The sequence below is a fragment of the Bos indicus genome, chromosome 18, assembly GCF_029378745.1.
Source record: "Bos indicus isolate NIAB-ARS_2022 breed Sahiwal x Tharparkar chromosome 18, NIAB-ARS_B.indTharparkar_mat_pri_1.0, whole genome shotgun sequence".
NCBI classification, from domain to species: Eukaryota; Metazoa; Chordata; class Mammalia; order Artiodactyla; family Bovidae; genus Bos; species Bos indicus.
Genome location: NC_091777.1, coordinates 45,513,472 through 45,536,056, shown reverse-complemented (window position 1 = coordinate 45,536,056; position 22,585 = coordinate 45,513,472). Strand labels below are relative to the sequence as shown.

At 46.1% G+C, this 22,585-nt stretch overlaps 2 long non-coding RNA genes and 1 pseudogene across 3 annotated transcripts in view; 1 reads left to right on the top strand and 2 right to left on the bottom strand.

Annotated features, from left to right (window-relative positions):
- Window positions 1-664: 664 nt before the first annotated feature.
- Window positions 665-3,852, bottom strand: LOC109572072 (tumor susceptibility gene 101 protein pseudogene; annotated as a pseudogene).
- A 1,482-nt stretch (window positions 3,853-5,334) lies between these two features.
- Window positions 5,335-22,044, bottom strand: LOC139177103 (uncharacterized). The gene is made up of 3 exons (XR_011561543.1): window positions 18,090-22,044; window positions 10,485-10,666; window positions 5,335-9,285 (listed from the first exon to the last, which is right to left on the bottom strand). It is a non-coding gene; the product is annotated as an uncharacterized lncRNA (long non-coding RNA).
- LOC139177104 (uncharacterized) overlaps window positions 18,418-22,585 on the top strand; it is a 20,898-nt gene continuing 16,730 nt past the window's right edge. For both annotated transcript variants that reach the window (XR_011561545.1, XR_011561544.1), the window contains exons 1-2: window positions 18,418-18,498; window positions 21,377-21,481. This is a non-coding gene — a long non-coding RNA (uncharacterized lncRNA). The remainder of the gene's footprint in view (window positions 18,499-21,376; window positions 21,482-22,585) is intronic.

The following is a 22,585-nucleotide window of genomic DNA, read 5'->3' as shown; positions in this document are numbered from 1 at the left end:
TGACTTACTTTACACTGTATAATAGGTTCCAGTTTCACCCACCTCATTAGAACTGATTCAAATGCATTCTTTTTAATAGCTCAGTAATATTCCATTGTGTATATGTACCACAGCTTTCTTATCCATTCACCTGCCAGTGGACATCTAGGTTGCTTCCATGTCCTAGCTATTGTAAACAGTGCTGCAATGAATACTAGGGTACACATGTCTCTTGCAATTCTGGTTTCCTCGGTGTGTATGCCCAGCAGTGGGATTGCTGGGTCATATAGCAGTTCTATTTCCAGTTTTTTAAGGAATCTCCACACTGTTCTCCATAGTGGCTGTACTAGTTTGCATTCCCACCAACAGTGTAAGAGGGTTCCCTTTTCTCCACACCCTCTCCAGCATTTATTGTTGATAGACTTTTTGATAGCAGCCATTCTGAGGGGCGTGAGATGGTACCTCATAGTGGTTTTGATTTGCATTTCTCTGATAATGAGTGATGTTGAACATCTTTTCATGTGTTTGTTAGCCATCTATATGTCTTCTTTGGAGAAATATCTGTTCTTTGGCCCATTTTTTGATTGGGTCATTTATTTTTCTGGTATTGAACTGCATGAGCTGCTTGTATATTTTTTAGATTAATTATTTGTCAGTTACTTCGTTTGCTATTATTTTCTCCCATTCTGAAGGCTGTCTTTTCACCTTGCTTATAGTTTCCTCCATTGTGCAAAAGCTTTTAAGTTTAATTAGGTCCCATTTGTTTATTTTTGCTTTTATTTTCATTACTCTGGGAGGTGGGGCATAGAAGATCTTGCTGTGATTTATGTCAGAGAGTGTTTTGCCTGTTTTCCTCCAGGAGTTTTATAGTTTCTGGTCTTATATTTAGGCCTTTAATCCATTTTGAGTTTATTTTTGTGTATGGTGTTAGAAAGTGTTCTAGTTTCATTCTTTTACAAGTGGTTGACCAGTTTTCCCAGCACCACTTGTTAAAGAGATTGTCTTTGCTCCATTGTATATTTTTCCCTCCTTTGTCAAAGATAAGGCGTCCAGATGTGTGTGGATTTATCTCTGGGCTTTCTATTTTATTCCATTGGTCTATATTTCTGTCTTTGTGCCAGTACCATACTGTCTTGATGACTGTAGATTTGTAGTATAGGTCTGCAGTCAGGCAGGTTGATTCCTCCATTTCCATTCTTCTTTCTCAAGATTGCTTTGGCTATTTGAGGTTTTTTGTATTTCCATACAAACTGTGAAATTATTTGTTCTAGTTGTGTGAAAAATACTGTTGGTAGCTTGATAGGGATTGCATTGAATCTGTAGATTGCTTTGGGTAGTATATTCATTTTCACTATATTGATTCTTCCAATCCATGAACATGGTATATTTCTCCATCTATTTGTGTCATCTTTGATTTCTTTCATCAGTGTTTTCTAGTTTTCTATATATAGGTCTTTTATTTCTTTATGTAGATTTATCCCTAGGTATTTTATTATTTTTTTGCAATGGTGAATGGGATTGTGTCCTTAATTTCTCTGTTTTCTCATTGTTAGTGTATAGGAATGAAAGGGATTTCTGTGTATTAAATTTATATCCTGCAACTTTACTATATTCATTGATTAGCTCTAGTAATTTTCTGGTGGTGTATTTAGTTTTCTATGTATAGGACTATGTCATCTGCAAACAGTGAGTTTTACTTCTTTCCCAGTCTGGATTTCTTTTATTTCTTTTTCTTCTCTGACTGCTGTGGCTAAAATTTCCAAAACTATGTTGATAGTAGTGGTGAGAGTGGAGACTCTTGTCTTGTTCCTGACTTTAGGGGAAATGCTTTCAATTTTTCACCACTGAGGATAATGTTTGCTGTGGGTTTATCATATATGGCTTTTGTTAGGTCAAGGTATGTTCATTCTATGCCTGCTTTTTGGAGAGGTTGTTTTTTTTTTTTTTTATGCAACAAATTTTATTTAGCATAGTCAGTCCCAACATTCAGCACAAAAAGAGTTTACAGAGGATACAAAGTGCATTAATAAAAGCCAGTCTTTACCAAAAGAAAATAGAAAATATATTATTGATTCAAAATATTTTACACTTGAATGATAAACTGCAAAAACTTATTTTGGGCATCTACTGATATAAGAGAAAGGAAGAGAAGAAAAGAATACTTTAGAAGAGTTCAATCTCCATATGGTATCAGAGAAGTCAGTAGAAGTCACTGAGACCAGCAGTCTTTCTTGCTTTCTGCATTAGTGCCCTCAGCTGGAACTGATTATGGGACAGAAGATGTACATGCTTTAGGAAGACATCTAGATCTATTACTCCCTGCCTCAAGGCTTCTCCCAGGTAAAAAACAGTGTCTTCAATAGCATTTTCCTCTGCATACAGATTTAGGATCTGTTTGTATAGTGGGGCTGTGGGAATGATAACTTCATCAATATCATTGTTTTCAGATTGATTTTCCATTTTCTCCAGAGCAGAACTGAGTTCTTCATCCTTCTTTCTCAAAAGTTCTATGTTTTTATCAACCTCAGCTACTTCTTGATCTTAACGGTTAACCATCTCTTCGAGTTTCTGGTGACCTTTTTTCAGGTCTTCCTCTGTTCGTTTCAAGGCATTGAGTTCTGCCTGGGCACAATCCATTTCCTCCTTCATTCGACATCTCAGTTTGTCACTGACCGCTGAGATGAGAGAGGCTCGGATAGTGTCCTCGCTGACTGTGCCACCCCTACTGGGACCAACAGCGGTCACAGGAGGCTGGGAAGGGTACTGGGAACTTGTTGTGGCAGGATACTGACCACCAGGTGGGTAAGGACAGCCTGTGTAACCACTGGGATTGGGAGGGTACCCAGATGGGTATGCAGAAATCCTACTTGGCATGCCTGGCATGTAGGAATTATTTGGTTGCCCTGTTGCCTGATATGGTGGATAGGATGCTGAAACAATAGGATGAGAGAAGACTGGAGGTTCATCCCCAAACACCACAATCATGACTTGAATAAGCCCCAACAAGTCTGACTGGGGTGCTCCCATTCATGTAGATTAGGAAGATATATCTTCCCATTAGCATCCACGTGCTTTCCTATTTTAATAGTCATTGAGCTAGTAGGCTTAACGAAACAGATAGGGGGATTATATAGATATGTGTCCAACAGCCACAGGCAGATTGAAAATTGTATGTATGACCTCTATAACCCACAGAAATTGTTCCAGTAAGGTTCATTAGTTCCCTGGAACTGCCATCATTAAAAACATATGAATCCAATACAGGTCTGAAATCTTTGTATAGAGTAATAACGTTAACAGTTTCACGTACAGTTAGGTCTCTGTATTTGTACTTGGACACCATTTTCTTGAGCTGGCTCTCTGACTTCACCATGGTGGCCGCCTCACGACTCCGGTCCCTGCAGGCAGAGGGTCAGCCGCTCTGGGGCTGCCCCAGGCCACCCCACACAACTGCACACAGATGAGCCAGCCCCTCAGCCCCCTGGAGAGTTTTTATCATAAATGGATGTTGAATTTTGCCAAAGGCTTTCTCTGCATCTATTGAGAAAATCATATGGTTTTTCTCTTTCAATTTATTAATGTGGTATATCACATTGATTGATTTGTAAATATTGAAGTATATTGATTCTATTCTTTAATTCTGTTTTTCAATTGTTCTTTGGCCCATTTTTTGATTGGGTCATTTATTTTTCTGGTATTGAACTGCATGAGCTGCTTGTATATTAATTCTTTGTCAGTTACTTCTCCAAAGAAGACATATAGATGGCTAACAAACACATGAAAAGATGCTCAACATCACTCATTATCAGAGAAATGCAAATCAAAACCACTATGAGGTACCATCTCACGCCCCTCAGAATGGCTGCTATCAAAAAGTCTATCAACAATAAATGCTGGAGAGGGTGTGGAGAAAAGGGAACCCTCTTACACTGTTGGTGGGAATGCAAACTAGTACAGCCACTATGGAGAACAGTGTGGAGATTCCTTAAAAAACTGGAAATAGAACTGCTATATGACCCAGCAATCCCACTGCTGGGCATACACACCGAGGAAACCAGAATTGCAAGAGACATGTGTACCCTAGTATTCATTGCAGCACTGCTTATAATAGCCAGGACATGGAAGCAACCTAGATGTCCACTGGCAGGCGAATGGATAAGAAAGCTGTGGTACATATACACAATGGAATATTACTGAGCTATTAAAAAGAATGCATTTGAATCAGTTCTAATGAGGTGGGTGAAACTGGAACCTATTATACAGAGTAAAGTAAGTCAGTCAGAAAGACTGTTCTGTTCTTCAAGTCTTCAATTGTTTATATTGATATCTTTGTTTTTATTGATTCATTTATATTGACTACTTCTGATCATAGTTCATACTTTTCTGCTTTGCTTGCTTGCTAATTCTTCAATGAGAAATATTCTAAAACTTAAAATTTTAGGTGTTAGGTACCTCTGTAGTTCTACAGATACTCTTGAACTTTGTTTCTTTTATTTTGAAATAGATTGATCCATTTGAAGCTTCCTTTAAGCACTGTTCAGTTCAGTTCAGTTCAGTCACTCAGTCGTGTCCGACTCTTTGCGACCTCATGAATCGCAGCACGCCAGGCCTCCCTGTCCATCACCAACTCCCAGAGTTCACCCAGACTCACGTCCATGGAGTCAATGATGCCATCCAGCCATCTCATCCTCTGTCGTCCTCTTCTCCTCCTGCCCCCAATCCCTCCCAGCATCAGAGTCTTTTCCAATGAGTCAACTCTTTGCATGAGGTGGCCAAAGTACTTTCAGCTTTAGCATCATTCCTTCCAAAGAAATCTCAGGGCTGATATCCTTGCAGTCCAAGGGACTCTCAAGAGTCTTCTCCAACACTACAGTTCAAAAGCACCAAGTCTTTGGCGCTCAGCCTTCTTCACAGTCCAACTCTCACATCCATACGTGACCACAAGAAAAACCATAGCCTTGACTAGACGAACCTTTGGTGGCAGAGTAATGTCCCTGCTTTTCAATATGCTATCTAGGTTGGTCATAACTTTCCTTCCCAGGAGTCAGCGTCTTTTAATTTCATGGCTGCAGTCACCATCTACAGTGATTTTGGAGCCCAGAAAAATAAAGGCTGACACTGTTTCCACTGTTTCCCCATCTATTTCCCATGAAGGGATGGGACCGGATGCCATGATCTGCGTTTTCTGAATGCTGAGCTTTTAAGGCAACTTTTTCATTCTCCACTTTCACTTTCATCAAGAGGCTTTTTAGTTCCTATTCACTTTCTGCCATAATAGTAGTGTCATCTGCATATCTGAGGTTATTGATATTTCTCCTGGCAATCTTGATTCCAGCTTTTGCTTCTTCCAGCCCAGCGTTTCTCATGATGTTCTCTGCATATAAGTTAAATAGGCAGGGTGATAATATACAGCCTTGACGTACTCCTTTTCCTGTTTGGAACCAGTCTGTTGTTCCATGTCCAGTTCTAACGGTTGCTTCCTGACCTGCATACAGATTTCTCAAGAGGCAGGTCAGGTGGTCTGGTATTCCCATCTCTTTCAGAATTTTCCACAGTTTATTGTGATCCACACAGTCAAAGGCTTTGGCATAGTCAAGAAAGCAGAAATAGATGTTTTTCTGGAACTCTCTTGCTTTTTCCATGATCCAGTGGATGTTGGCAATTTGATCTCTGGTTCCCCTGCCTTTTCTAAAACCAGCTTGAACATCAGGAAGTTCACCATTCACATATTGCTTAAGCCTGGCTTGGAGAATTTTGAGCATTACTTTATTAGCGTGTGAGATGACTGCAATTGTGTGGTAGTCTGAGCATTCTTTGGCATTGCCTTTCTTTGGGATTGGAATGAAAACTGACCTTTTCCAGTCCTATGGCCACTGCTGAGTTTTCCAAATTTGCAGGCATACTGAGTGCAGCACTTTCACAGCATCATCTTTCAGGATTTGAAATAGCTCAAATGGAATTCCATCACCTCCACTAGCTTTGTTCGTAGTGATGTTTTCTAAGGTCCACTTGACTTCACATTCCAGGATGTCTGGCTCTAGGTGAGTGATCACACCATCGTGATTATCTGGGTTGTGAAGATCTTTTTTGTACAGTTCTTCCATGTATTCTTGCCACCTCATCTTAATATATTCTGCTTCTGTTAGGTCCATACCATTTCTGTCCTTTATTGAGCCCATCTTTGCATGAAATGTTCCCTTGGTATCTCTAATTTTCTTGCAGAGATCTCTAGTCTTTCCCATTCTGTTGTTTTCCTCTATGTCTTTGCATTGATCGCTGAGGAAGGCTTTCTTATCTCTTCTTGCTATTCTTTGGAACTCTGCATTCAGATGCTTATATTTTTCCTTTTCTCCTTTGCTTTTCGCTTCTCTTCTTTTCACGCTATTTGTAAGGCCTCCCCAGACAGCCATTTTGCTTTTTTTCATTTCTTTTCCATGGGGATGGTCTTGATCCCTGTCTCCTGTACAATGTCACAAACCTCATTCCATAGTTCATCAGGCATTCTATCTATCAGTCTAGTCCCTTAAATCTATTTCTCACTTCCACTGTATAATCATAAGCGATTTGATTTAGGTCATACATGAATGGTCTAGTGGTTTCCCTACTTTCTTCAATTTCAGTCTGAATTTGGCAATAAGGAGTTCATGATCTGAGCCACAGTCAGCTCCTGGTCTTGTTTTTGCTGACTGTATAGAGCTTCTCCATCTTTGGCTGCAAAGAATATAATCAATCTGATTTCGGTGTTGACCATCTGGTGATGTCCATGTGTAGAGTCTTCTCTTGTGTTGTTGGAAGAGGATGTTTGTTATGACCAGTGCATTTTCTTTTTTTTTTTTAAAGCTTTTATTGAGTTTGTTACAATTTTGCTTCTGTTGTTTCATGTTCTGTTCTTTTGGCCAGGAGGCATGTGGGATCTTGGCTACCTAAGCAGGGATCAAACTCGCACCCCCTGCATTGGAAGGTGAAGTCTTAACCACTGACCAGTGCATTTTCTTGGCAAAACTCTATTAGTCTTTGCCCTGCTTCATTCTGTATTCTAAGGCCAAATTTGCCTGTTACTCCAGGTGTTTCTTGGCTTCCTACTTTTGCATTCCAGTCCCCTATAATGAAAAGGACATCTTTTTGGGGTGTTAGTTCTAAAAGGTCTTGTAGGTCTTCATAGAACCGTTCAACTTCAGCTTCTTCAGCATTCCTGGTTGGGGCATAGACTTGGATTACTGTGATATTGAATGGTTTGCCTTGGAAACGAACAGAGATCATTCTGTCGTTTTTGAGATTGCATCCAAGTACTGCATTTCAGACTCTTTTGTTGACCATGATGGTTACTCCATTTCTTCTAAGGGATTCCTGCCCGCAGTAGTAAATACAATGGTCATCTGAATTAAATTCACACATTCCAGTCCATTTTAGTTTGCTGATTGCTAGAATGTCGACGTTCACTCTTGCCATCTCTTGTTTGACCACTTCCAATTTGCCTTGATTCATGGACCTAACATTCCAGGTTCCTATGCAATATTGCTCTTTACAGCATCATTCCTTGCTTCTATCACCAGTCACATCCACAACTGGGTATTGTTTTTGCTTTGGCTCCATCCCTTCATTCGTTCTGGAGTTATTTCTCCACTGGTCTCCAGTAGCATATTGGGCACCTACTGACCTGGGGAGTTCCTCTTTCAGTATCCTATCATTTTGCCTTTTCATACTGTTCATGGGGTTCTCAAGGCAAGAATACTGAAGTGGTTTGCCATTCCCTTCTCCAGTGGACCACATTCTGTCAGACCTCTCCACCATGACCCGCCTGTCTTGGGTGGCCCCACAAGCATGGCTTGGTTTTATTGAGTTAGACAAGGCTGTGGTCCTAGTGTGATTAGATTGACTAGTTTTCTGTGATTATGGTTTCAGTGTGTCTGCCCTCTGATGCCCTCTTGCAACACCTACCGTCTTACTTCCGTATCTCTTACCTTGGACGTTGGGTATCTCTTCACAGCTGCTCCAGCAAAGTGAAGCCGCTGCTCCTTACCTTGGACGAGGAGTATCTCCTCACCGACGCCCCTCCTGACCTTGAACGTGTAATAGCTCCTCTAGGCCCTCCTGTGCCCGTGCAGCCACCGCTCCTTGGATGTAGGGTTGCTCCTCCCAGCCGCCGCCCCTGGCCTCAGGTGTGGGGTAGCTCCTCCCAGCCACCGCCCCTGGCCTCGGACGTGGGGAAGCTCCTCTTGGCTGCTCCTGTGCTGTCGCAGCCTGGCACTCTTGGCCATCACCCCTGACCTCGGACGCGGGGTAGCTCCTCCCGGCTGCCCCCCCTGACCTTGGATGTGGGGTAGCTCCTCTCGGCCATTCCTGCGCCGTCCCAGCCTGGCACTCTCAGCCGCTGCCCCTGACCTCAGACGTGGGGTAGCTCCTCTCGGCTGTTCCTGCGCCGTCAAAGCCTGGCACTCTCGGCCACTGACCCTCACCTCAGACGTGGGGTACTCCTCTTGGCCGCTGCCCCTCAGGCATGGGGTCCTCCCGGCTTCTGCCCCTGACCTCAGATGTGGGGTAGCTCCTCTCGGGCATTCCTGCACCGTCGCAGCCTGGCACTCTCGGCCACTGCCCCTGACCTCAGACGTGGGGTACTCCTCTTGGCCGCTGCCCCTCAGGCATGGGGTCCTCCCGACTTCTGCCCCTGACCTCGGATGTGGGATAGCTCCCCTCGGCTGCTCCTGCGCTGTCACAACCTGGCACTCTCGGCCGTCGCCCCTGACCTCGGACACTGGGTAGCTCCTCCCGGCTGCCGCCCCTCACCTCGGACGTGGGGTAACTCCTCTTGGCTGCTGCCCCTCAGGCATGGGGTCCTCCCGGGTTCTGCCCCTGACCTCGGAAGTGGGGTAGCTCCTCTCAGTCACGCTATGTGCGCCAGTTGCAGCCGCCCACGCTATGTGCCACACAAACTTGTCCACAGTCCCAGGTTTATCCTCGTTCTGTCTGACCCTGGTCCCCATGCTCTCAATGACCACTTCTCCTCACCATCTCCCAAGATCTCCTGCCTCACATCGTTCCCACAGCACACACACACTGGGCACACTGAGCAAAGCTGCAGTTATTTTATTAGAGTCAGCCTGACAGAGACCATATTACGTGAAACAGGTGTCTGGATTCCAGCTTTCGTTGAGAAGGAGAATAAGGCAGGTAGATCAAGCGCCGACCAGGCATCCCTGGCAAAGATTATCTCGCCAAAGATGTCACACTGAGAATTAATCCTAAAACAGTATCCACCACTGAGGACAGTACATAGCCATTGCAATCCTCACTCAAGATGATGGAAATCTAGGAGGGAGGAGAAGGAGGAAAGACAGGACCTGAGCCCACAGCTTGGCTATTCTGTCTCCCCGGGATCACCTGACGCCTTACCCTCAGAGATTCAGCCCCATCTCCAGCAAGGACCTCTGCCCACAGACCCACTACTGGAGAGGGGGCTGCCAGCAGGCACCAGGGGGAGAATGGCTCCCTAATAGCCCAGGCACAGGTGTCAGGAGGGAGATAGAGTCACCAACCATGCCAGGGAGGGGAGGAGATAACAAGGGTCAGCAGGGCACAGCAGGGGCTGGTTCTGAGGAGGAGCAAGGTGCTAGAGTCTGGGTTTGGGTCACACCTCCGGCACCTGATCCTCTTCTGTCAGGTGTGCTGGGTGGACGGACTGTGCAGGCAGGTGTCGTAAACAACCCCATGTGCCCTGTGTGCTCATGTTAGTGCATGAAACTCTGTTCCTGGAAAACCTCTCATTTTAAAAAATCAACAACTTGAGGAAAATATGCTGAGACAGACTATTTAAAATCTCCAATACTTACGAAAAGAACAAAGAGGGGAAAAAAGAATACTTCAGGAGATACATTGCTAGCTCAGGTGAGCAGCCACAAAGACCTAGAAGTCTCCTCAGTAGTTTCAGGCACCAAAATACCACAGTGGAAAATCAGGCTTGTAGGCACTGAGACCATCTCGGTGGAAATGGGGTTCTGAGCCAGAGCAATGGCCATCAGAGTGGGAAAAAGATGAAGGGAAGTGGAGATAAGTCATAAACCTTACAAACCTAGAGAATCTCATCCTGGAAAGAGACTCTTACTGTAGGGGATCCTTTACAATATTCCTAAAAGGAAGCTGATATTACTCCTTCAGATGTGGGAGCTGAATGCTTCCTTTCCTGTCAAGAATAAAATTCTACTCCTCCAATGCTAGCTCCTCACACTGAAGAAAAAAACATGAGTTAACATACTTGGTGCCAGTCCCCTATTGTGTGCAAGCTGACTGGCGTAACACAGGCATATTCAGTAGCAGAAGAGGCTGGACATGCAGGTGGACTGTCCTTGCATATTACAGGTGCTGCAGGGTGGAGCAAAGGTTTATGTGCTTCTTTGTTTATAGCTCTTGTCTGCCACATATCCCATGACTGCATGATCTATTACCATGTGGCATAGTGCACTATGCATGTTAGTGGGCAGGGCAGGGTAGGGGTGAGGGGAGTAAATTACCATGCTTTTTATAGTCAACAGTTTGTCATCAAATCCCGCCTCATTGAAGCAATCCTGGATTCTTCCTATAGCTTCATTTTCTGCATCAGTAGCACTGACCAAACTGAGCGTTGAGTTCAACAATGTTTTGCTTCCAAGGGCCATTGAGCTAAACGCTGCACTAAACATAGGGCAGGCTTTGGCTGAAGGCACAGACAGAAAACACTTCATCAAAAGAATAACCAGAGTAGGAGGTTCCTGTTTCCCACCACTTGATAAGAACTCACACATCCAAAGCTTCCAGACTCACTTACCAAAGCTTCCAGACCCGCCCTCACCCAGGACTGCTTACATCCCAGACAGAAAACCTTCCCTATGAGGCACTCCCAGCAGAGGGAGCAGCAAGAGGGGCGAGGTCTGGAGACTCCTCTGCCCTTGCCCACCATCCCCAGGCATATCAGCCAGCTTCCACCCTTCCAGTGAGCACCACTACACCCAACAAACTATCCCCTACGGTGTGCACAGATAACGACCCTTCCAACTCCACACCACCCCCTCCCTTCAAAGACTTAAAGCCTCAAGAAGTTTGTGCAGGACTCTTGGGTACCATCAGACAGCTGCCCTCAGAATCTGCCCCGAGAAGCGGCTTGGACAGGACTGGGAAGGATGCAGTGAGAAGGAACTGGGCAAGGATCTGGACCCTCCTTCCTACCCTCATGCATCTCAAAGGTCAGCTCTCTGGTCACCAGCAAGGCCAGCACAAGCAGTGCTCCCTTCATCATGGTGGTGGCTGGAGTACTCTGCTAAGGGCAGGGTTTCTGTCACTTTATAAACAACTAGCTCCCTGAGCCCAGCCTATGCCCCTCCCAGGAGGAAGGGGCCTTGGCAAGGCTCCTGGCACAGGTGGCTCCCTAGGCCCTTGGGGTGTTTATGGTGGAAGCCCTTCCTACTCTGAGAGCAGAGCTCCTGGAGAAGATGTGGTAGCATCTTTGCCAAAGATCAAGTGGAGCTAACATTTCTAAGTGACTCCATTTGGAGCCAAGTGCGTTGATGTCCCAGCCCCAACCATCACCAGTTTTCCTGGTCATCCTTCCCCCAGCCCATCCTGGTTCCCAGGGGCTGCACTCTCCCAAACTGAGCAGTTGGAATCACAAGAGGGTCAAGGACAGGTCTACACCACTGTTGGGCAGAAAAAAGGTAATCCAGAATCCTTCCTTTTCCCCCCAAGTCCTGGAGATAAGAATGAAGAGCTGGGCCTTCCTGCAGCCTCTAAATATCTTAACAGCTTCAGTCTCTACACTGGGCCCTGAGTACTGATAGACAGTACCAGTACTGGAGCCTTGGGCTCCAAATCATTCCAACCTGGGAACTCATAACCTGAAGACATGTGGGTTTTCCCAGGCGCTGGTAATTCTGTAATATTGGATAACTCTACCAGCTTTCCTCTGGGCATTAAGAGAGCAAGTCCTGGCACGTTCTGGACCTCTAGTGGCTCCAGCTTTGCCCCTTCTCCTGGCTGTCCCACCCTCTTCCATCTGTGAACCTGGTCTCAAGAGGTGTTTGGATGGCAGTCTATCCAGAAACATCAGTGAGCAGCTGTGGGGTGCGGTTTGTCTCCTGTATCTGAGACTCTATGAGATTCACAGCCCTACAGGACACAGGGGATGGGAGCTCTAAGGCCCAGACTGCTGGGTCCACCAGAGGTGGAACTGCACATGTGAAAACCCTCAAGAGCCAAACTCAACCTTCCAGGCTAGGAAAGCAGTTTGTTGGTACAAACAAAATGAGATTGACCTTGAAAACTCTTGAAGGAAGTCTGAGAAGCTCCCAATGACCAAACTGGCAACAGTTAGACAGACAAAATAAATCAGAGTATTAGACGCTAACCCAAAGTATAAATTAATACCTGGAGTTCAACTGATATGAAGAAATGATTAAATAAATAAATAGGGATTTCCCTAGATGCCCTCCTGTGCAATGAAAGCTGGTTCAATCCCCGGTTAGGGAACCAAGATCCCACATGCCCTGGGGCAACTAGAAGCATCCCACTGCAACTAGAAAGCCTGTGCTCTACAAAGAAAAAAATCCACAAGTCGCAACCAAGACCTAGCACACTTAAACCATTAATAAACTAAAATAAATGAAACTAAATAAATGTGGGAGAGGAGACAAAAATTCCATACAGAAACATCCTGAATATCACAGGTAGATTATCCCCTCTAGGAGGCAAACTTAACTGTTCTGCCCCCTCAAGTGTGGGCTTGACTTATTAACTCACCTCCAAAGGAAACAAGAGGGGAAGGGGAAAAACAGTGCAGAAACCAGACAAAAACAATATTAATCAACTAATCAAGGCTGATATTCCCACTGGTAAGGCACACAGCTGTCATGTGTACCCTGATGTGAGGTGACAGGAAAGGCACTTCACCTGTGTGGTGTCTTCCTCAAACCAGAAAGTCTGAACCCCATGGGATATTATGAGAACAGCAGCAGACAAACTCAGCTTGGAGGCCTCCTACCATCCCTGGCCAATCCTCCTCATGACTGTCTAGGCCATGACAGACTAGGAGAGAATGAGTAAGCCACAGAGCAGAGGACACTGGGGACACATGACAGTGAATGCAGTGAGTATAGGTTGTGGATTTCATCCTGAAATACAGGAGACATTAATGGACAACCCAGGTGAAATCCAAATAAAGTATGAGGTTAGTTAGTAATAATTTTCTAATGTTGTTTCTCAGTTTTGAGAAATACTTGCAACTTTTCAATAAATAAAAAGTTCTCCAATTAAAAATTAATTAAAAAAAAAACTTGCACAAGTAAAGGGCCACATCAGTGGCATTCCTCCACTGACCCTGACCAACTCTTCATCCTGATGTCATCAAATATCCCCATGATCTGGGGACGTCTCAGAGGATCCTGTGGCACCCTCGGAAGGGCACTGGGCTGGATCCATAGCAGCCACCTGTGTTACTCAGCACTCCAGGCCCTGGCTCCTCTCCTCACCGAGTTGGGGAGGGCACTGGGGGCAGTGTCTTCTGAAGGACAGGAAGCATGGGATCCATGGGCAGGGGTCCCACATCATGGAAGTTCTGCCGCCACAGACAAAGAGCCAGCATGTGCAGCCTGGGCCTTGTGGTGTTCATCTTCCTGCCCAGGAACCTCTGAGGCACTTCTGCAACCACCTGAGCTGCAACCACGTGACCTTCAGAGGGATGGTCCTCTGGCAGCAGGAGCCATGGCGAGGAGGGGCTGCATGGAAGTGAGCTGACACTGCAGCTCAGTACTTGGTGACTCTTTGCCAAGAGTAGTTACCGGATGTGAATCCTATTTGGCATAGGGTTCTGAGTGTGGTCACACCTTTGTGTCCCAAATTCAGATCAGGCATTCAGGAAACCTTAATCTGCCACAGGTGACTCAGGCAAAGGCCAGTCAGATGCCTCCAGCAAAAAACTACTTGATTATGACTCATTGCACATTTTAAACCTTTACCATATGTAATTACTTCCAGGTAATATTCATAAAGCCATCTAGAGTAGGTAGAATTAAAGATATTCTTGCTTATCACCTCAAGAAATGGAATATTCCTGCCATTATTCTAACAAACACTGTGCAACATCTACCGAATGCTGGGCCCTCTCCAATCCTGGGGATGCTGCAGTACACAGCACAGCTCTCGCTCTCCTGCAGCTCTTCATCACCTAAGAGGGAGGGAAAGACAGTGACCCCGTGGGAAGAGGCACTCTGGGAGAAGATGAAGCAGGGGGAGAAGACAGAGGGCTGTGGGGGGAGGATGGAGGCAGGACACTTTGATAGGCGGGCTCAAAAGTCTGGAGAAATCTGCCCTGTGATACTTGAAGACACCTGAGGATGAGGGAATGAATCATGCAGCCACTGGAGGAAGAGCCTTCCAGGCTGGGAGGACTCCACTTGCAGAGTCCCTGCTGCAGGAGCACACTTAGTCAGGTCAAGAAGCAGACAGGAGGCACTGAGGGAGGGGAGAAAGGCAGGGATAAGTTCACAGAGGCAGCAGCAGTGCGGGGCTGTTGTGCAACTGGCCCAGAGATTGTGGCCTAGAGTGGGCCTGGCTTTTCCTCAAGAGGAGATTGGGGGGAACAGTACAGAGACACTCAAGAGTAGAAAGAGTTGCAGAAAATGGATGTACCTAAAGACCATCATACTAAGTGAGGAATGTGAGACTAAGAAGCAGAAATATCTTACAATATCTTTTATATGAGGAATCTAAAAAGACATGATACAGATGGACTAACTTACAAAACAGAAACAGATTGACAGGGAATGAACTTATGGTTGCCTTGAGTAAGGATGAGGGGAAGTGATAATTAGGAATTTCAGCATAGACAGGTCCACAATGCTATATTTAAAATGGATTATCAATAAGGACCAATTGTACAGCACAGGGAACTTTGCTCAATGTTATGCGGCAGCCTGGATGGGGGGGCAGTTTGGGAAAGAATAGATACATGTATGTATTTTTATGGGTGAGTCTCTTTGTTGTCCACCTGAAACTACCATAAAACAGTTAATCCACTAAACTTCAATACAAAAGAAAAAGTTAAATTAAAAAAAAAAAGACGTTGTAAAGAATAATCCTGTATATAATGATGTTCTATCAAAGTCACCAGTTGGCAGGACTGGTCAAGAGAAAACGAAATTTCTGGGCCAGCACATAGAAGAGCTTTCCAGGTTCCAGATACTTATTCAGGGAAGTAGCCCAACAAGGGCCACTGACAAGATCAAGGACACGGTGATAGCAGCAGGGCAGGAGCCACCAGAGACCCTGACCAGGGGCTCAGGGCTTTGCCTGGAATTTACTCCCTGTGAGACCATTTGCTAAGCACTGAGCTTCATGAGGACCCATAAGGTCCACACCAGCCTCTCTTCAAGGTCACAGTTGTTCTGACAGCCTGTCACTGCCCATCATTCAGGAGGCCTGATCTGGGAGCACTTTTTCACTTTTTGGTGCAACTGGGGATTTTCAGTTGTTAAGCTTCCTGAGTCGGCTGCCCCTCCCACAGACCCCTCAGGGGGCAGGAGGCTGAGCCAGTGCCCTCTGTGGACTCAAGGACTAGCATCTTGCCAACACACACAGCTCCTCCTGTGCAGCCCCGGGCAACTTCAGGCTGTGGCCTGGCATATCTCCTGAAAAAAGGAAGCACGTGACACAGTCCCCTGGGGTGAGGACAAGCACAGGCATAAAAGGGCTCCAGGTGAGTAGCGAGCACCTGCCACCGGCACCATGACACGGGCTGGAGCTCTTCTGCTGCTCTGCGCTGCCTTGCTCTTCACTGTGGGCGTTAGTGAGTAGCTGTGATCTGGGCTCCCCAAGGGTTCTGACACCTTCCCAGGGCAGCAATAAGCATGTCAGAAAGGGAAGGGAACAGTGTGTTCTGGTAAGTATCTTTCAGGGAGTTTCCCCTTATCGTTCTGTTTCAGAGTGTGATGACATCTGCCCAGCCTTGAGGGACACTGTTGACCTGTTCCTATCAGGAAGCCATGAGGCCTATATTGAACAAGTTGAAAAGTATAACCAAAACTCTGATGTACTAGAAACCGCTGATACCCTGAAGAGCTGTGTTGATGAGAAGTTGACACCAGAGGATAAACAGGATACTCTCAGTGCTCTGGTGGGTCAGGCTGTCTGTGAATGTGCCTGTGGGACCTATGGCGGGGGCATGGGGGGGCAGAGAGGGATGTGTCAGGGGTCTGCTCAGGGCACTGGAAAGTGGGGGAGCTCTTCTATGTGCTGGCCCAGAAATTTCGTTTTCTCCTCTCCACCCTGGCCCTTCCCTGGGGACCTGGGAGCAGAAAGAACCTCATAAATGAGGAGGTAGAAAGGAAGAGGCCGACACCCACAGTGTGGGAAAGGATCCTGCAGGAAGACTCAATCCAGCCTGGAGTTCTTGAGCTGGCCCTGACTGCTCAGCTCTGCCTGGTCACAGGCCTGGGACCCTCCAGGCCCTCCTGACTCAGGGACACCACCTGCCTTTCGAGTTAGGCCCTCACCAGTGGCCTCCCTGACTTCAGCCTCTCCAGCACACGAACCTGAATCTGCTGCAGTCCATTCCCATTGAGTCCTTCCTCTCTCCAAACATCAGGTGCTTCAAGTCCCTACTCCATCTCACCTAAACCCCACATTTGTCTTTGTTCCCTGAATTCCAAAGGGCCATTATGCCACACATGCCCTAAGAGGAGGCTGCTTCCAAAAGCTGCCCTCCTGCTCTCCTCAGGCCTGGGATGCCCAGAGTCGAGGATCAGGGTGAATCCTTTCTCTGCTGCCCTAGAGGTGGTGGGACAAGCAGCTATTTAAGCTCTATGTCTCCAAGGGCCAAAGGGAAGAAGCAGACTGGGATCAACTCACCCCTGAAGACTTTCAGGAGTCACTCCAGAGCCCTGCCAGATGGTCCTCAGCAATGTTCCCCTTTCTATCACAAAAGACTGCCCTCAGCCCTTCAGGGAGACCCCACAACCTCTCTTCCATTGGAGGAAGCCTCACTGGGATGTACCCACCCTTATTTGCTCACATCCAGAGGCCTCCCTCCAAACAAGCCACCAGGCCCCTGAGTTCAGTGCCGTTAACTGTCATGTCCACCCGAGGCCTCACCAGGTTTCTGCACCTTCTTTTACAAAATAAGATATACTCAAGTTCTCTCTGCTGATGGAACTGTCCCTGCCAGGAACCCAAGGAAGCCTCTTGCCTGATCCCTAAGTCATGTCAGCAACCTGCCACATCCAGGTGTCTATTAAAGGATTCCAGCAATAAAAAGCCTTGCAATTCACAAGAGAGTGCTTACTCAATGGATATTGGGCTTTGGATGTGGGGGGAGGGAGGATGTGACCACAGTGGAGACCACCAGGGTGCCTTCCCACTGCAGCTGGATTTCAGTACTGATGCTTCTCCACAAATTCAGTACATGGGGGTAGGGTTGGTGATCATATATCAGTCAGAGTGTCTGATCACTTCTGTCACCAGGACCCAGGTCATGAGCGTCATCCACCAAATTTAGGCCTCCCAGCAACCTTGAGGGTTAGGATTAATCATGATCATCTTAAAGGGAAAATTTGAAGCTCAGAGCGGATGAAGCATCTGCTAAAAAAGACACAGCTTCCCCCACCCATCCACGCTGGGGAGACAAGCTGGGCTAACTCATCCTGTGACTGTGCACATATTCCAGCCCTTCTTTGGGCCTCTGGTTCCCATTAACAAAATCAAACTAACTCCATTCTCCAAGGCTGGAGTGAGACCAAAGTAAAATAATGGGTGAGAAAGAGCCCTGTCCTAAGCACCTGACAAGAGAGGAAGAACAAAGGGTCAAGGTTCACATGCTGAACTCCATCACTCCCTGGGCCTCAGTTTATCCTAAATCCAACCCACCAGTTGTTGACTCAGCTGCTTCCACATAAACACACTGAGTTGGGTCTCACACTCAGAGTGGACGTCCAGGGGCCTGGGGTTTCTTGCTCCTCCTGTTTCTCTGCTGCCTGCCCATGAACTGGGCCCCATGCTCACTTTGTCTGATTCTTCTTCACCTAACCCCACCCCATCTCTAAGAGCTCCTTCCCACCCAACAGCTCCCCTCCAGAAAAAGAGTCTGCTGGGCTTACCCCACAGGGCTGGATCTAGGACAGGGAATCTCTAAGGTCTTCATGGTGAGGAGGCTTAGGACAAGTCTCTAAGGTGATCCAGAGCAGCTGCTTCTCCCTGTGGAGGGGACCCTGGGCAACACGGGGGAGGTCTCCTTGCCCAGAGTGAAACCAGGCTCTTGTCTCTGCCCACCACTCCACCCCAGCTCTCCTAAGATGGAGACCTGCCTCTGCGGGAGCTAAGGTGAGGAGAGGGTGTGAGGAGGTCCTGGGGCAGGGACCCTTCTCCTCATCTGACCCAGGATGTGTATTCCACCCCACCCCCACCCAACTGACACAAAAGCTCCAGGCCTTCTGAAAGGACAGTTGCCACCCAGATGAGTTGAGTGCATCTTACAATATCTTGGATAAAGATGTAGCTTGCTCTGCAGTGAGTGTACAGGTTTGACGGGGACCCGTACAAGGATATGGCGAATACAAGTGAGGGGCAGTTGGTCCTCCTGAGACAGACACAAACCATCTCTTGGCTTGTGCTCAGCTGCAGAGAATTCCCTGAGGCTGCTGAGGAGACACCTCCATACTGTCCACCTGCCCCCTCCCCTCTCCCTGCCTTCCTCTGATCCACAGCACCCTTATCTAATCTGGAGTTAGAAGAAAAGGCAGTATCTGATTTCTCCCAAATCCTTTTCTGTCTGACATCCCAGACTTCAGATGGGTGGGAAGGTAACTGTCAAAAACCTGTAGCTTTTGATCTCTGATTCTCACATGAATCTCCCTCTGAGATCATAGAAGCCCCATCTCGCTGCCACCTAGGCCAACCTGAGTTCACCTGCAGCTGTGGGATAATCCCCCACTGCAGATACTCCCCTTCTCAAACATCTGCAACTCCCCTACCTGCTTGGTGGATTTCTCCAGCACCTGGGAGCTTGCTGAACCACTCAGTGGAAAGTGTGGGGATTCAAGCCCACGGGGCAACCCTCAGACACTACAGACCCCAGCTTCCTTGACTGCTGGTGGGTCTCCTCAGAGGTGAGCTCCACACTCTCTCTCAAGGCACCCAATGGCCTAGGGCCCCACCTGCCCACTTCCTTGGCCTTTCTCACTTTGGTGTTCACTGTCCTTAGTTCCTCTCTTAAGCACCTGATATCACCTCCCTAATTACCTACCTGCCCCCAAGTTCCTGTGTATGGGTCTCCTTTGTTGGGAACACAAAGTCTTCTAGTGTCCTATGTCCATCTGCCTGATCAGGAAGGACAAGAATTCAAGAGGAGGATGCTCAGTGAAGGCAGCAGGAGGAAGGCAGAGGGATACCATAGTTGACGCTTCAGAGGCATCGCCACCCTACACAGAGAACAGGAACCTGGGTTGGGGAGGGAGGTGCTCTTTGTCCATATATTTCTCTATGGACCTTGCACTGAGATATTCCCAAACTGTCCTGACAAGGTGTTTTGAGGGTGCACCCCTATCCCAGCCCATAGGAATCCATGTGGGAATCCAGGCAAAAGCACACATTGCCCCACTGATTAAGTCCTGCTAAGTCACTTCAGTCGTGTCCGACTCTGTGTGACCCCATAGATGGCAGCCCACCAGGCTCCCTCGTCCCCGGGATTCTCCAGGCAAGAACACTGGAGTTGCCAGTGCTTCCTTCTCCAATGCATGAAAGTGAAAAGTGAAAGTGAAGTCACTCAGTCGTGTCCGACTCTTCGCAACCCCACGGACTGCAGCCCACCAGGCTCCTCCGCCCACGGGATTTTCCAGACAAGAGTACTGGAGTGGGGTGCCATTGCCTTCTCCATGATTAAGTCCTGGGAGCCAGAAAATCAGAGAGAGATGGGAGCAAGCTCTGGGTGCCAGGATAGAAATAACAGGACTGAGACAAGCTCCTAACAAGGAAAAGCCCAAAATCAAGCAATAGTGGAGGACATGAATGCAATGAAGAGCTGCATGGATAAATGCACTGTTTAACTGTTACCATCTAACCTGGAAGTTTATATCCAATTCCTTTTTTTAAATATTGTATAACACTTGACTACTCTTCTAAAGCTATGACATATCTACTCTCATCCTCAGGCTGGCCATGCTCATGGACTCAGAACACAGGATATCCTGCCAGGGCTTGAAATCCAGACATCTGAAGGGGTTCACATCTGGAAGGCTCAGATGTTCTATGTGCCCCAAGAGGGTACCTGAGGAAGGCACACAGCTCAGTAGATCCTTAGGGGTGCTCAGCACAGCAAAGAGTTGACAGAAATACAATTTCCACTGTGAAGGACACCATAGAAAACACACACATGGATGCATCCTGTCCATTCCCAGATGACTGAGCTAACTGCAAATTGACTACTTGGCTAGACAAATGGGCCCCACTTGTAAAGCCTGCAGAGATGCACATAGCCCCATGTATTTGGGCAGCAGGGGCACAGAAACTGGCCTGGGCAACATATCACAGTCAGGTGAAGAGGCCCTGCTGATGATAGCAGGACAAGCCCAGATTCAAATTATCTGCTTCTACCACAAAGGCAGCTCTGAGAAGATACATCGGGCTGGCCCAGACTCAGGAGCATCTTCCACGCCCAATCCGTGAGGAGCTAGCCCATTCTGCACTGTTTCAGGAAAGGCATGGAAGGAATAATAATAAATCAGAGAGATACGTGAATCATTTTGGTCTAGTTGTCCAGGGATAAAAATCAGAGAAAAGCCCAAGATTACTGAGGAAGCCTCAAACTAAGAGAGATCCTGAGGAGAGGCCAGGAATAATAAATCAAGGCAGACTTCTCGCTGGTTAAATGTCCAGGGAAACTTTGCACAATGGTGCAATATGGTGCACAGCTGTGTGGTATGCAATACAGGCTTACAAAACATTCTACCTGCATACTGACTGAACGCTTCAATTTGGAAAAAATGTGAAAAATAAATATCTAGTTCCTCTTTCCGTCTCAAAACATGAAAAAGACAGTATTAGGAATTTTAAAATATAATTTTAAATGTAAAAGTAAGAATTTAAAAGTATAATTCTAAGACAAAGAGAACAATATGGGGTTATCACCAGATGACTAAATTTAACACATCTTCAGAGAACAGAAAGCAGAGAAAGATGTGGTGAGTGCAGGCAGAGAAAATTGTATCTAACAAATCAGACAGAGCCAGTTTTTCTTTAATTTCAAAGAGCTTTGTGCTTCGGAGGCATTGGGCAGTGCAGTGGATAAGTGTAAACAAAGTTGCAGAGCTGAAAAGAAGCCACGGGTGTGAAATTTCTATGTGGAATCACTGAAATCTCTAACCCTCTTCCCCACCTCTTTTATTCATAGAACACCTGCATCCTTCAAGAAACAAACTAGAGAGGCAACATGATGTAACGGTAAGATTAGGGACCCTGCAGGATTTCATGGTTCAAAAGTGGCTGTATTCAAAAGGTAAGTAATTTGAATGGCACAAATGTAAGCTAGGGGCTTCCCTGGTGGCTCAGCAGTAAAGAATCTGCCTGCCAAAGCAGGAGATATAGGTTCGATCCCTGGAGAAGGAAACAGCAATGTACTCCTGTCCTCTTGCCTGGGAAATCCATGGACAGAGGAGCCTGGCAGGCTATAGACCATAGGGCTACAAACAGTCAGATATGACTTAGTGACTAAACAACAACAATGAAGAGAAAAATAAAAAATCAATTATAAGAGAAACCCCATAAAGGCTATTAGCTGATATCTCTGCAGAAACCTTGCAGTCTGAAGGCAGTAGCATGATACATTTAAAGTCCTGAAAGGGAGAAACCTAAAACCTAAGATACTGTGCCCAGCAAGATTATTATTTAGAATAGAGGGAGAGATAAAGAATTTCTCAAACAAGCAAAAACTAAAAGAATTCAGCAATACTAAACTTACACTGAAACAATGACGAATTGTCTACAAATAGAAAAGAGGCTAGAATTTCCAGGAAATGGAAAATCACAATAGGAAAGGCAAATACACAGAAGGACTGAAGATTACTTACACAAGCCAGTAAAATTCGGCACTTTCACTGCCATGGCCTGGGTTCAATCACTGGTTGGGGAAATAAGATCTCACAAGCTGCATGGCCAAAAAAAATAAAAAATAAAAAATTCATATAAGTGATTATAGCTATAATCTATAGTAAAAGGGTAAGCATGAACATGTAAAATAGAACATAAAAGACAAAAAATATGGGGAAGGGGAGAATAAAAATGTAGATCTTTTAGAGTATGTTTGACCTTATAGGACTATCAGTTTAAAGCAAGTGGATATAGCTATGGGTCAACATACTTGTATTCCATGGTAACTGCAAATCAAAAACATACAACAGATTCACAAAAACCAAAAAGAACTCAAGCATATAACAGAAGATCATCATCAAATCACAAAAGGAAAAAGAAAAAAGGAGAAATGAACAAAGAAGAACTAAAAAAACAACTGGAAACAGATTTAAAATGGCAATAAGTACACGTTCATCAATAACTGCTTTAAACATCAATGGTCTAAATGTTCCAATCAAAACACATAGAATGT